The sequence below is a fragment of the Pan paniscus genome, chromosome 2 (assembly GCF_029289425.2).
Source record: "Pan paniscus chromosome 2, NHGRI_mPanPan1-v2.0_pri, whole genome shotgun sequence".
NCBI lineage: Eukaryota > Metazoa > Chordata > Mammalia > Primates > Hominidae > Pan > Pan paniscus.
Genome location: NC_085926.1, coordinates 199,638 through 215,577, shown reverse-complemented (window position 1 = coordinate 215,577; position 15,940 = coordinate 199,638). Strand labels below are relative to the sequence as shown.

The 15,940-nt window shown below is 44.9% G+C and overlaps 1 protein-coding gene across 19 annotated transcripts in view; it reads right to left on the bottom strand.

Annotated features, from left to right (window-relative positions):
* Positions 1–15,739, bottom strand: part of CHL1 (cell adhesion molecule L1 like) — a 209,265-nt gene extending 193,526 nt beyond the window's left edge. For 2 of the 19 annotated variants that reach the window (XM_008956634.4, XM_063602708.1), the window contains exon 1: positions 15,282–15,739. The gene's annotated coding sequence lies outside the window, so the exon portion shown is untranslated. Of the gene's footprint in view, positions 1–12,665; positions 13,104–13,394; positions 13,677–15,281 lie in introns of those variants that run through there. The other 17 variants (XM_008956633.4, XM_063602709.1, XM_063602705.1 and 14 more) reach the window with 12 other exon arrangements.
* Between the last annotated feature and the right edge of the window lie 201 nt (positions 15,740–15,940).

Genomic DNA, 15,940 nt, shown 5'->3' with positions numbered 1-15,940 from the left:
TGGTGAGTGAATGGTGTATCACAATGGGTTTAATAATTCTGTTAATTAGCATGTCTTCCTTAATTTGTATTTCTTGCTACCTTGTCTGCTAGAAGTTGGATGTGAGTTTCCTTTGAATCTGAACGGTCTGAGGACTAGCCTTTAAGTTTCCAAGTTAGATTTTTAAAGCCCTGAGTCACTGTGTGAAAAGTCCAGTGGCATTTCTGGAAGGACCAGGAGAGAGGCCCTGTGACTACTTGGACAGAAAGAGGGGCCCAGCTGAGCTCAGCCCTCCTTGCCATTGCATCGGTCATGTGAGGGAAGCCATCCTGGGGCCACCAGCCCACCCCAGCCACTCTCTGAGACACCACCATATGACCTCAGTTGTCACCAAATGGGGCAGAAGAAATCACCCAGCGGAGCCCTGCCTAAATTCCTCACCTACAATTCATGAGATTTCATAAAATGTCTGTTGTTTGAAGTTACTGTTTAAAGGTATGAGTTAGTTTGTCATTCAGTGATAGGTAAGTGGAAAAATGTGCCTTCACATTTTACACAAATTGTTACTTTGCTACATTCAGAATATTTTTCATCATTCTCCTCTTAGCTACACACAAGCTTTCAGGTACTTTTCTTCCCAATAACAAACAGCTTGTGTATATCCCTACAGATACCCCAAGAATCTCATATGCAAAACACATATCTATTGAGGTCTTAAACAGTTTTAAGCCATTTGGTGAATTCCCCATACACTATTAAACAAAACAAATGATGAAAATAGCATGAGCTCAACTTCAAAAGTCAATGGAATGGTGATGGTATTTACGAAACAGTCTCCCTAAGTGATAGTAATAAAAAGTATACTCTGTGGCAAACTTGGAATGGGCAATACAAAATCCTATCTGTAAACAATGGCACCTACCTTGGATCATTATTAGTGCATTGCTTGTAAAAGAAAATGTTTAAAAGATTTGGGTTCTGTTCAATGAGAACACTTGGACACAGGGTGGGGAACATCACACACGGGGCCTGTCGTGGGGTGGCAGCGGAGGGGAGCTAACATTAGGAGATGTAGCTAATGTAAACGACGAGTTAATGGGTGCAGCACACCAACATGGCACATGTATACATATGTAAAAAACTTGCACGTTGTGCACATGTACCCTAAAACTTGAAGTATAATAATGATAAAAAAAAGATTAGGGTTCTGTTAAGAATTTGTATTTAACATTATTGAACAACTAGACCACTAGGAAGGATTGGTTCCATAAGATTTTCAGATAAATGATCTGAACTCCTATAGGTGGTATGTCAATTTATTTTTTATTTTAAAATAATTTCTTAATGACTCAAGATCACCCATATAGTCATTTCTGAGTTGTCTTTTTCTAGTCTTTCTATCCCTCTCTCTTGCTGAAGAAATATTAAATGTAACTTCTTTTGCCTTAGAATGAATTTGCAAAATTTCCCTCATCTGCTCCAACTTGCAGTTTATACTTTGTCATCTGCTGAAATAATATAATTATGCATATTAGAATGGTTCTAAATTAAGAGCAAATAGTCACTGAATTAGGAAGATCTTTCCATAATCAAGTGTTTACATTTTAGTGAATTTTTGCCAAGAAAGAGATCTAGGTTGCTTTGAGGCTTCTTTTGTTCAACTTTTAGATATTGGCCTAGCATTTGAATACCTGAAGTAGCTGTTGAAAGCTAAGACATCTCATTATAGTCATTTATTAACTTTATATATTTTTTTACTTTTATTTGCAGTACTGAAATAGCATCAGAGGAAAATAGGCATTGTTTTGGCAATATGTGAGAAATATTTACACTACCCTGTACCATCTGATATTTTAGGACATCTATATAGATCAAAATAAATCAGACTGAAAGGATTTAATATCATATAATGATAACAGTAATTACTAACTAAGAAACTATCCTGTATAATTCAAGGTCTCCAGTTTTATTTTTTTAATACTTTTGGACATGGGATAGCTGCAGAATTACCTCCATTTTCCACTTCGGTTTTAGGAGTTAGTTGTGAACCCCACCCTCACGCAGGTACACACATAAAACCACCCAAATAAACCAGTTTCATTAATGGTACCATATTCAAATAACCAAAACAGATACTGGAATGCAATCTTCAAAGATAATAAACCGCAATGTAAATCTGGTTGAATAAAGGCCTAGAACCAAGCCTTCCACTCCCTTCATAAGGCACAGAAACAAAAGTGTAGCCCAACTAGTCTCCCACTGAGGATATAGTCTAGCTTTCTGCCGAGACAATCAAACAACTCAAACCTAATATTTCAATGAACTTGGGAAATGATGACACACACCTTTCTGTCTCTCCTCACCAGTTCTGAGTTTGGAGGGGCAAAGGAAGTGGAATGCATGCTGAATTGAGGCAGTAAATACTAGGGTGTGGCAGATTGTTTTACTGTTAAATACAGTAATGGGTTTTTAATGGCTGCTGTCCAAAATTACACTGCAGAAAAAATGGTTTATTAGTAATAATAATAGCTGGCACCTTTATCTTCAAAGCACTTTACAAATATTAGCTCATTAATCCTCCAACTGCCACTGGGAGGCAGCAGTCAATGTTTCTTTCCTCAGTTTACAGCTGGTGAAACAGGAAAACAGAAGCTCATAACAAGTTTTCAAAAGAAGGTCTTGTGTATGGAGATCAATTTCTGATCCAAACCACTCATACCAGTTTTTATACTTGATTGGATGGCATTCATTCTGATGACTGCCAGCCCTTTTTTTGAGGGGACAGTGGTTAAGGTCAAATCCAATTTATTTGAACTTGACTCAGAAGTGTGCATGAATTGCACCTGAATTGCTCAATGCTTGGTCCTTTAATGTTATTTCAAGCAAATCAATTGTGTTCAAAATCTATTCAGCCCAAATCAATTACAAGCAGAAACTTGTATGCATGGGAAGAGCAGACTGTTGAAACCCTTTGAAATTTGCTCCTCTGAGAATTGCTAGAGGTCACGAAGAAAATGGGGTCAAGGTCAAATTTAAACAGGCTTGTTTTGGCTATCTTTATCCATTCACTCAGATCTTCTTTACGGAAAATAGTATATGTCTCAAATTAGTGAACAATAACTAACAACCCAATATAGCCTATTATTCATGCAGATATAGGTGATAGATGTTAAAATTGTTATTGCCTATATGTTTACCCTTGTGGGCAGTGTTTTCAGTTTTTTGCCATTGTATGATGCCCTAAGCATTCTTTACATCTTTAAATTTTAATCAAATGCATGAATTCTCCACTATGTCATCAGATGCATTTTACAGAACAAGTTAGAAAAATCCTTGAATTTACAACACAGAAATAAACTTACTTCTTGAGAAGCCAAGCTGTGTATTCTGGAGAAGCAGGTATGGGTCAAACAAAAGCTTTATAAAAAAGCCATTGTGTATAATCCAAGGAAGTGGGATCTCCTGTCTAGCCAAAGCAGGAAACAAACTTATTCTTGCCACTTTCTAGTACACAAAAAGGAGCCTTTTGGAGCCACTCAGCATCTGAGAATGCTATTTATATTATGCATATTTTAAAAATACATGAACATTTGCTTGTAAATATCCCAAACAAAAAACTCAAAAATCTCTTAAAACTCCCAAATATATTGGCTGTGCCTGAAATAGAGTTGCCTTTTTTTCTTCTAAAGCCTTATCTTTATTGACGGCTGCTAATAAAGACAGTGCCATCATTATGATCGGTGTCATTTTCAAGCCGTTTTCAAGAACAGCAATGCTGAGATATGGCATCTGCCATTGCCAGCGATTTCTATTTTAATCTGGAATAGCAGATACTCACACCTTTGTGGAAATGCCAACCGTGAAATGCAATTGGTTACATATAATACCCAGAAGTGAGGGAAATCCATGCGTATTCATATCATAGAGTATCAGAAACATTTCTGCCAAGAAATAAACAATGATAATGAGGGTGAAGTTTCATTTGTACATATAATGATGCCCAGGGTCTGGTACAGGAAGAGTCAGACCATCAGACGCTTATATGACTTGATTTTGGAGAGAACACAAATGTCTCCTCCCTGTAACCTCCAACTCCTGGGCTCAAATGATCCTCCCACCTCAGCCTCCCAAGTAGCTGGGACTATAGGCATGCCCTACCACACCTGGCTAATTTTTATTTTTATTTATTTATATATTTTTTGTAGACATGGAGTCTTGCTGTGTTGCTGGTCTTGAACTCCTGGCCTCAAGTGATCCTCCAGCCTCAGCCTCCCAAAGTTGCATTAAGATTTTTTTTTAAGACAGTCTCCCTCTGTCACCCAGGCTGGAGTGCAGTGGTGCAATCTAGGCTCATTGCAACCTCTGCCTCCTGGGTTCAATTGATTCTCCTACCTCAGCCTCCTGAGTAGCTGGGATTACAGGCATGCCATCATGCCCAGCTAATTTTTGTATTTTTAGTAGAGACGAAGTTTCACCATGTTGGCCAGGCTGGCCTCAAACTCCTGACCTCAAGTGATCCATCCATCTCAGTCTCCCAAAGTGCTGGGATTACAGGCTTGCACCACCACGCCTGGCAGGTTTTAAAACCTCATATTTAATGCCACCATTCCTGGAATAGGTATGCATTATCATCTAATACCTCAGTAGGATTCCTTTATGTCTACTTTTCCACAAATGGATAATGGGACACAGAACAGGTAAGTTTGGATGGACAACAGGAAAGAGTGTTGATTAGTCCATAGTGAAGGCCATAGCTGGAGAATCCTGCTAATCAAGGGGGCACTGCTGGGGCTGGAAATCAGACACTTCTGAGTTTGAATTCTGACTCTGGTACTGCAAGACATATTGTGTGACACTGGACAAGGACCCTTCTGTGTCTGCATCACCCAGCTTACAATGGGTGTTATAATAGTACTTTCCTCAAATCACTGATGTGGAGATTGCAAAACACATAATAAACACTTGATAAATGATCAATGGTGGCTATTTAAGTATCTGCCTGGCACAGTTTCAGTCCTGTCTCTAGCACAAAGTGGCGATCAATAAAAGCTTTTTATAATGACTGGTCACAATGCCTCATAGGACCCACACATACACGTGCGCGCGCACACACACACACACACACACACACAGACAAACATAAGAACATGTATTATAGAATTCAGGATGCTTTGGAAAAGTCTATCTCCCTATCTTTGGCCAGGACTACGTTCAACTCTCAAAATATAACTGGTAACATTTTCAATTTTTCCCCTAGACAGCTCTCAGTTTATACAGTGACTCTAGATTTCCTTAAAAAACAATTCAGTATCAGTTATACAATGTTGCTCTTTTCTTCCAAAAAGGAAATCTGGGCTGTGTAAGGTGGCTCATGCCTGTAATCCCAGTACTTTGAGAGGGGCAGGTGGGAGAATCACCTAAGGCCAGGAGTTTGAAACTAGCCTGGACAACATAGTGAAACCTCACCTTTACAAAAAAGATTTTAAAAATTAGCCAGACATGATGGTGCCCGTCTGTAGTCCCAGCACTTTGGGAGGCTGAGGTGAGAGAATAACTTGAGCCCAGGAGTTCGAGGTTGCAGTGAGCGATGACCGTACCACTATACTCCAGCGCTCCAGCCTGGGCAACAGAGCCAGAACCTATCTCCAAAAAAAAAAAAAAAAAAAAAAAAAGAAAGAAAGAAAGAAAAAGGAAAAATAAAACCTGAAAGCAATAGAGTGGGCTATGAACTGGGTTACAAATTAGGATATCTAAGATGATTTAATTCTAATTTTCACTACTGTAGGCAGTGTGGTGGAATAGTGGTGAAGCTACTTGACCTTGCATTAGTTTTTTTCATCTATAAAATGGGCTAACAACCTGTTTCTTTTTGTTCACTATGTTATTGTAAAAGTCAGATGAGATGACATGGAAAGATTTTCTAAAAAGCATAAAGCACTCAAATAATGCAAGACATTGTGATTTTTTTTTAAATAGAAATCTTCAGAGGCAACCTTCTGAATGGATGGAAATGCAGCATCCAGTATCAGTCTTGGAAAAGGTCAGTATTTATCTTCCCCCTGAACCTTTTGCACATGAGATGTGTTATTTCTTTTGAACATAACCAATATGTAAGGCATCCCATAATAAGCTAATATTCTGTCACTTTACAGTTTTTAGCAAGGTTTTCAATGCAATAAAAAACCGAACTTCCAACAACTCTAACAGCAACAGATCATCAAAATCCCCACATTCCTTTTATCCACTTACATTCTATTACTCTGGGAAATACATCTCTTAGTCCCTGGAAATAAAAATTCCTCACATTAGGATGCAACCAGTGCATTCTGGTCTATTCCTTCATCGTCCTTGTTCTGATACAACTATAACAAAGAAGAAGGATACTTCCTCCAAAGATCCAGGCATCCAGGTTACATGAGTTTCCAGCTGCCAGACTGACATTTGAGTGTATCTCTGCTTTCCCAGGCATCATAACTACAATCCCTCCCAGGAGAATCACCACTTACAGCAAAAGCTTTTGTTAGGGAGGAACCTCTGCTAAAAATGCCAACCCGTTACCATAGAAGCTGGAATACATCTTTTACGTTATTCTCTCTGCTATGTCAGCTCTCTCCTTAGAAAGCATAGATAATGCAATGAAATGGACAAATTTGTTTTGAAGTTTAGGAGTCCCAGCTGAAACACACCACTGAATATGAGCATGCCCACTTCGGGCAATGAAAGAAAGGAGAAGAAAGGAATGACAAAGAAAAAGTGGTGAAGATTCTCCTGAATACAAACTTAACGATTCCCTATTTTGTACTGTTTTTGTCAATTCTAGTTTTCCCCTTCCCCACTACTCACGTTCCACAAATGTAAAGCCTTCAAGATGTGCTAGGTATTCCTCATGTACTTCCCAGATTCAGATCCCTTTTCTGCCTTCCTCCATCTTGCTCTGCTCTGGGAGAACTGACCTCCGCAAACCACTACAATAGGCTCCCTTGCCCTCTTACTGACTTGCTGAAGAAGCAGCTGGAAATCTTGGGGTAGAAGCAGAGCACTGTCTTGTGATTTGACAGTAGTTATGTTCCTCTACCAAAAGCCATAGGTCCCACGTGACAGCCCTCTCCCAGAGCTACTGCTCCCACCTCCTTCCAGGAACTTCACCTTCCCATTATCCCTTCAGGACAAGGGGCAGTAACAGCTCCAGATGTGCTTCAGCAGCCCTTGTGGGCTTCCCCTAATCCCATCCAAAGAGATGTGGGCCCGTCTTTAAGGTCCCTTAATTACCTCTTTGGAGTATGATCTATATAAAAGAAAGGAACAAAGTGAAGGTGAGACGAAGCCATGTTTTACCCAGCGAAGATATGTCTTTCAAGAACATCAAGGGGACAAACCACTGGGTTCTAACCTGTGGCATTCTGCCACCTGGGCATTCAGGTCCAATACTGTGAGAACATCAATCCTTTTAAGATAAGCCAGAAATATGAATTTTACATGAAATCTCCAGTATTTAAATGTTGGCTGAAATTTGTCTTAAACATTCTTTGGGCCAAATGAAATATTTATACAAGCTGTGTTCAAAGTCCAAGGGACATTGGTTTGGCTCCTATATAGACTATGGTGCCTCTTCTTAGAAAGAAAATAAAAATCTGTTTTCCTTTACACTGCACAATTATAACCAAAGAAAGGATGAAAGTCTCATTTTTAAAGCTTTTTCTTCCACAGTACTTTAGTCCAAAAACAATAACTCTCCCTACCTCATTGGAAGTCTGCAGGCAAAACAGAGAAATATTCAAAACCCCAAAGTCACAGGAATCTTGTTATCTGGGCCTGCTCTAAATGTATGAATCTAGTCAAATCATTTAATTTCAGTGTAGCTCACTCCATTCATCTGCAAAATCAGGATAATTACTTCTTTCCTACCATCTTCACAGAGACATTTGGTTGAAAAACGAAATTATACACAGTAAATGAAAAGCACATTTGAGATCTTCAGAGAATAAAGTGCTATTTAAACCAAGAAGATTAGTAAGAAGAACCTCAGAAGTTTGCCAGAGCATTTTTTCTCTTTCAGCCACGTTTCATGGCACCAAGGTAACTGTGAACCAATGCCTTAGCCCAACACAATCTTGTGGACGGCATACGCAAATCTAAGGTGATGGTTCTTAACCAATATTGGTACATTAGGGTGTGTTAGAATCGCACTAGAAGTTTTCAAAAATCCAGATTTCTAGTCACCATCCACAGACACTGTAATTGAATTGATTTGGGTTGGTAGCTTTACAGAACTCTCCAGATGATTCTAATTTCAGCCAAGCCTAAGAACAACTATTGAGAAAACCTTTTAAATATGTGAAGCAATCATTATTGGTATATGTGCATATAATTAATGTAGGAATCAACAGTTTGCCATTTGACACCACCATTGATCATGGCTCACAGTTATTCACATACACAGGGATACACACACACACATACGCTCTGTCCCTCTATCTTTGTTCATTCACATACTGAACATGATATAGAAGGATAATTATCACTACAATAAAAAACCGTGCTACTAAGCTGTCTGCATAGATTGCCCCATACAATGTCCACAAGAACACATGTGACATGTGAGCTAAGTATGGCTATTTCCCCATTTCTAAAGAAGAAACTAGTCTTAGAGAGGTCAAAATGACTAAACCAATGCCACACACCTGCAAGCTGACAGACTTAGATTTTGAACCCTGGCAGCCTGACTTTTATAGCCAGTGCACGTAACCACCACAACAGTTTGCTTCCTGCTGTGCCAGACACTTTAAGAGTTTATGAGATGCATAAAAGGAAACGTATACCCTCAAGGAGTTTACAGTCTGAGAAGGAAATTGTGATGCACACTAAAATTCATAGGTTGTATAGGAAAATGGCACAACTGTAGTCCCTGGAGTTAGGAAGAGGTGAATCAGAAGATGGGCAACAGAGCTCCTACTTCCACGACTATAGGGGAAATAAGATGCAAACAAACATTAGAAGGGAGAATGTTATAAGACTACCAGGAGAAGAAACCCAGGTCAAAGCGTAAAATATAATTATATATTGACCAAGTTCAATGCATTTATTATTCTTACCATCATCTGCCAGCATCATTTGATTCAGATATTTATACCCACCCTAAATGTACCAAATTGTCAGTTCAACTAGCAAACTATGAATTTTGAGAATTCATCTCACCTCAAACTCTAGTTGTGATTCTTATTGAAATTATGTATATAAGCATCACACACACACACACACACACATACACATATACACTCACACACACTCCTAATAATTTAACTTCCAAAGAGATACACAAGTTGTATTCTTCACTAGGAATAAATTATGTGAAAGTGAAGTCAACATTTCAGGGAAAAGCCTTAAAATTGAAAACGGAATATGTCCCTTTGTATTTTTATTATCTAAACACAATGAGAAGGTAAGCAGGATCATTTTTTACCCACAACACATAAAATCTCAATTAGTTATGGTCTATTTGTGCACTGACTTAAAACATTCGTTAACAAAACAGAATTTTCTAGTTTACTGGATAAATATACCAGAAATGGCAGAATAATGTCAGGTTGCCAAGCAACCACAGCTCTACTCTACTTTGTGATCAATCCAACTCATTCATTGAGCTTCCTAACCCAGTGATACAGAATTCCAACCAATTTGTTTCTTGGGAAAATTATAGTGACTTTCAGTAACACAATAACACTTTTATTCTCAGAAGATAAACTTAAATCCCTTTTGATCGAAGGGATGTGTTAATTCATTATTCTCTACGTGGTGCTAATGAGAAAGCTATAATTAACTAACTACACTATTGCGACACACATAAAATAAACTGCAGTAATTAGTAATGTTTAAGGTGTTAAGCAGCCTCCCAAATTAGAAAATACAATCTTTCCTCAGATAAAGATGTACAGAAAAAAGAAAGCAGCATATCTAATTAAATTGAGAATTGTTTCCAGTCTCCCCCAAGGGGTGAGAGGAAAGGCATGTGATCACCAAAATATAAGAGATTTCACTTTAATAGCAGAGAAAAGGCTCAATGCCAATTCTACTTGTCGGTAGACATAAAATGATAGCGAATAATGTAATCTTTCTTTGAAAGAATGCTTAGCACAATATTTTTCCAGGAACAAATTGGAAAGAATATTATGCTTTCACTGATTAGCAGTATTAACTTAGCATATTGTACGTAAATCACCATAATAATTGCATTCTCTTCCGACTGAATTAGTCAGAATGAAACTGTAATCAAAATGTTCATAATTGAAAATATAGTATTCTCAATCTTGGTTTGAAAAAATAACAAGGAACGTTGACTGAATCAGATAATACAGTACATCACTGAAAACAACCTCAGTACAGAGACAAGTTCATTCTCTTGATTATACCTTTGCATTTCAATTAGGTCCCCAAATTCAGAACTCAACACCTCCCAATCTGTCATGTTTTCCTACTCTTGCCATTTGTCTCTGGACTAACTTAAGCATTCCAAGTGCATTGCTGCTAGATTTTTAGGGAAAATAGAAAATGGTGAAAAGCTAATTTTATTGTTTCTAAAATACATTAGACTCTATTGCACTGTTGGCTGTCATAAATCAAAGGGCAAAATAATTTCCAATAAATGAAACATTTAATGCCAAAGCTCCTGGGAAACAATATGTAAATGATCACATGAATTTCAGAGAAGCTGTCACACTAATTCCTCAAGGTACCTTTTAAAGATGACATATTCACAGTGAGGATGAGAGGGTTGTCTTGCAAAGCCAAACACTGCTACCTGAAGTAATACTCTCAGTATTTCCTGACAATCATTCCTTCAAATCTGACACCAGTAGTTCCCCAACTATTACTTAATTTTCCTTTATCGGTTAAAAATACAAGAATCTTAAATCAGTCTTGATCATTACCTTTATTTTTCTATAAAAGCGAATCAGGCTAAATTATTTCAACAAAGCAATTTTGGGGCAAATAACCTCCTATCTTCAAAGACTTCAGAAGCAACTATAAAATCAGGTTTCTATCTAGCAAATGTTTTTCTGGGTGAGCTCTATTTTGTAAAGGTCACTAAGGATCTTTGTGATGGTGACACCTGTCAGGCTTTACTTGCCTCAAGTTCACCAAGAAATGCCTATATTTTAATCATCAAATGATTTTAAAAATTTATTTAAAACCAATTCATGTAATTAGATGAATTAACTTAAATGTAATAAGTATAGTATGTGCAAAATCAACTCCTCTTAGACCTAGAGCTAGGCCCATGAAGTGTACAGTGTACTTGTCAGCAGATAGGTTGGAGGACCTATATAACCATGAGGAATCAATAAATATCTATAGCCGTTTCTTTAAAGAAAAGGATCCGTAAGTCTACATGCAACAGATAACAATCTGGGAAGCATATATTCATCATCATAGTCTTGTGCTGCAGTGAAGTGGGTACAAACATACCCTGAAAGAGATTTTAATGAGTTGCCATAGCCAGTACTCACACCCATCCAGTAATAACTATTTGTCTCCATTGATTTGCTCACAATATTCAGGAGCTTGCAAGGAACGATTATACACTACGTTCTGCCATTACTAAAGGTAAATCCACTGCAGCACTTAAGGCCATAAAATGGAAAGCCAGGGTATACATAGGCTCTGTAACCACGTTAAATTATGAAAGCCAAATGGTGGTCCCTCACAAAGAGACTGAAATTAAGACAAACCCAACTGCAACATCTGCAGGTGAAAGAGAAAACACAAAGATTTACAAAAGAAAAACTGTGGGATAAACTTTTTATTTTCTTGTCACCAAAAGTTTCCCCAAAGAGCTTTCTAAGCTTCTCTCTCCATCAATATACTGAAAAGCCAACTTCATCGGCAGTTGATCAGTTTCTCTCTTCCAATCTGCTGCAAGCCAGAGCTTTGCAGGAGTTGGACTGTGCAGTACCAATATTCATATTTTAATTAAGATTATTCTCCAAAATTAGAAAATGCAGAATTTTTACTTCAATGAAAATGCAGAGAAATGAAAATGCACCATATGTAATTAAACTGAGGATTAACTAACAGTAATGACATCAACGACAATAACTTTTGAGTGCTTATTATGCATCAAATATGCATATGGTGTTAAATTTAAAAATTTATGGTGTTAAATTAGTTGTATCATCTCATTCCAGTCTTGCAACAACCCAGTATAGAGGGTATGGATAGTCTCCGTATTATTGAGAAAGGGAAACTGAGGCACGTGGTTAAATGCCTAGTCCAAAGTGACACATCACAGTGATGGTGGAGCTGGAATTCGAAGCCACGTGGGCGTCCCGGGAGCCTCCGCCTAGAGCGAGCCCAGGCGGCCCACCCGTTACCCATGGCCACGCGCACGCGCAAATCTCCCCACCCACGGCGCGTTCCCGCGGGAGCGCGCCCTCGCGCACGCGCCTGGCCGGGCAGCCGCTTGCTGGCTCTGGGGCTGCTCCGCGGCTCCCACGAGCGGGACTGGACCCCGGCGCCCTTCGAGGCGGGGCTGAACCTGGGGCTCCCTCTCTGCCGGGCCACCCAGCCCTGCCGACGCACACCTGCCCTCCGCCGCTGGCCTCCCACCCCTTCCCCTGCCCGCCTTCCCGCCCAGCCGCCCGAACGCCCACCCTGCGCTCCACCCTGCTCGCCGTCTGGGGCGGGGGTACCTGGGCCCGCGCGGCCGCTGCTCCTCCGGCCCGTGGTTTTTCGCAGGAATTCCCCGGCCCTGCCCCCGGCTGAGACACTGTGGCTCGCCGCGAGCCCGGAGAGTGGGAACGGAGGGGCGGGCTTTCCCCAGCCTCCCGGCTCCAATCCCTGCTCCCCAAATTAATCACTTTCTCCGTGCTGCCTCCCCACGCGCACTCACGCTCCAAAAAAAAAAAAAAAAAAAGCGAGAGAAAGAGAGAGGCACAAAGAGGAAGAAGGGACCATCCGTGACTGGCATCTCCAGCTCCCCGGGCTCCGCTACCAGGAGCCATGGCAACCACGGCCCCCGGCTGCCCTCTCGCCCCCTCGGCGGCCTGGGGAGGTGGAGCTCCAGCCCCTCTCTGGCTTTTCGTGCTCCCCAACCCCACAACCCCACGGCCCATGGATTCCCCCCCTCCAGGCTGGCGGCATTTTCGGAACCGCCCCCCCCCCGGGATCTAGAATCCTCTCCTGAGAGTGGGGGCCACACAGGGGCAGTGGATTGGGGGCGTCTGAGCCCCACACACTAGGCGGTGTCCAGGGGAGCGAGGGGCGCGGTGGGAGACAGAGGCCGGGACCGACCCCCAAACCGGCTAGACCTCGGAGCCCCGCCCGAGAGAGGACGGAAATCTACAGGGGGATCTGGAATCCTCCTCAGAGAGCAGCGAGGGATGGGGTGGGAGAGGCTGGAAACAGGAGGGTCAACCTACCGGCGGCCCGCGGGCGTGAGCGGGACCCGGCGGATTCGGGCACCCAGCGTGCTCCGTCCGACTGACCCCGAGCGGCCCGAATCCAGCCTCGGCCACCGGGGGCGGGGCTTGAAAAAGGGGCGTCTCTTCCCGGCTGAGGGACCTCGGACCACCCCCACTTCAGACAAGGGACCCCGAGTGCGCACCGTTTCCTTCCATAACGAGTGGACCCCCCTCCCGGGAGCACTCCTTTAGCCCTTCCTCCGTGGGAGACCCCCCAGGGCTGGCACGAGAGATGCCAACGGACCCCCCAGGGCTGGCACGAGAGATGCCAACGGACCCCCCAGGGCTGGCACGAGAGATGCCAACGGACCCCCCAGGGCTGGCACGAGAGATGCCAACGGACCCCCCAGGGCTGGCACGAGAGACGCCAACGGACCCCCCAGGGCTGGCACGAGAGACGCCAACGGACCCCCCAGGGCTGGCACGAGAGACGCCAACGGACCCCCCAGGGCTGGCACGAGAGACGCCAACGGACCCCCCAGGGCTGGCACGAGAGACGCCAACGGACCCCCCAGGGCTGGCACGAGAGACGCCAACGGACCCCCCAGGGCTGGCACGAGAGACGCCAACGGACCCCCCAGGGCTGGCACGAGAGACGCCAACGGACCCCCCAGGGCTGGCACGAGAGACGCCAACGGACCCCCCAGGGCTGGCACGAGAGACGCCAACGGACCCCCCAGGGCTGGCACGAGAGACGCCAACGGACCCCCCAGGGCTGGCACGAGAGATGCCAACGGACCCCCCAGGGCTGGCACGAGAGATGCCAACGGACCCCCCAGGGCTGGCACGAGAGATGCCAACGGACCCCCCAGGGCTGGCACGAGAGATGCCAACGGACCCCCCAGGGCTGGCACGAGAGATGCCAACGGACCCCCCAGGGCTGGCACGAGAGATGCCAACGGACCCCCCAGGGCTGGCACGAGAGATGCCAACGGACCCCCCAGGGCTGGCACGAGAGATGCCAAGGGACCCCCCAGGGCTGGCACGAGAGATGCCAAGGGACCCCCCAGGGCTGGCACGAGAGATGCCAACGGACCCCCCAGGGCTGGCACGAGAGATGCCAACGGACCCCCCAGGGCTGGCACGAGAGATGCCAACGGACCCCCCAGGGCTGGCACGAGAGATGCCAACGGACCCCCCAGGGCTGGCACGAGAGATGCCAACGGACCCCCCAGGGCTGGCACGAGAGATGCCAACGGACCCCCCAGGGCTGGCACGAGAGATGCCAACGGACCCCCCAGGGCTGGCACGAGAGATGCCAACGGACCCCCCAGGGCTGGCACGAGAGATGCCAACGGACCCCCCAGGGCTGGCACGAGAGATGCCAAGGGACCCCCCAGGGCTGGCACGAGAGATGCCAACGGACCCCCCAGGGCTGGCACGAGAGATGCCAACGGACCCCCCAGGGCTGGCACGAGAGATGCCAACGGACCCCCCAGGGCTGGCACGAGAGATGCCAACGGACCCCCCAGGGCTGGCACGAGAGATGCCAACGGACCCCCCAGGGCTGGCACGAGAGATGCCAACGGACCCCCCAGGGCTGGCACGAGAGATGCCAACGGACCCCCCAGGGCTGGCACGAGAGATGCCAACGGACCCCCCAGGGCTGGCACGAGAGATGCCAACGGACCCCCCAGGGCTGGCACGAGAGATGCCAACGGACCCCCCAGGGCTGGCACGAGAGATGCCAACGGACCCCCCAGGGCTGGCACGAGAGATGCCAACGGACCCCCCAGGGCTGGCACGAGAGATGCCAACGGACCCCCCAGGGCTGGCACGAGAGATGCCAACGGACCCCCCAGGGCTGGCACGAGAGATGCCAACGGACCCCCCCCCCCGACACACCTGCGTCGCCTCCGGCACGCGCTCTGCCCGGTACCTCCCCTCGGGCGCCTTCTCCCCCAAGCTGGCTGGGAGCTGGGACGGGGACGCGCAGGGTCCGGTGAGCTCTGGACGCATCCGAGGGAGTTTCTCGCCGGCCGCTGCCCGCTGCTCCGCACCCGGGGCCGTCCGCGGAGGTCCCGCCCGTCCCCTCCCGCTGCTGGCTCTCTGGCCGCGGGAAGGCCGGACCTGTCGTGGCTTGCACCGGGATCTGCGCCCTCCTGCCGGAGGCTGGCTCTCGCCTCTCCTCCCTTCCTCGGTTCTGCGCCGCCACCCCTCACCCACGCCGCTGATTCTCCCTCCCTTTGCACACTCCCGTGGGACAGGGAGAGTTACAGGCTTAAGACTTCATCTCATTGTGGAAAGCAAGAGACCAAGCCAAAAACTTTGGTCGTGCTTTTCAACATCTCTGGTCAAAAGAGGTAGGATCCCTGCTTGTTTATCTGCAAAAGCGACATTGAAAAGAAACGCCCCCCACCCCCTCCCCATGGTTTCACTCGGTTCATATTGCACACACAGGTCGCCAATCTGGTTTTCTCCCATTGCTGCGTGTTAGAGGGCTGTGGTGCCATGTACGTATTAAAAATTGTCTTCTTGCTTTCCTTCATTTAAGGGCGTGGTGG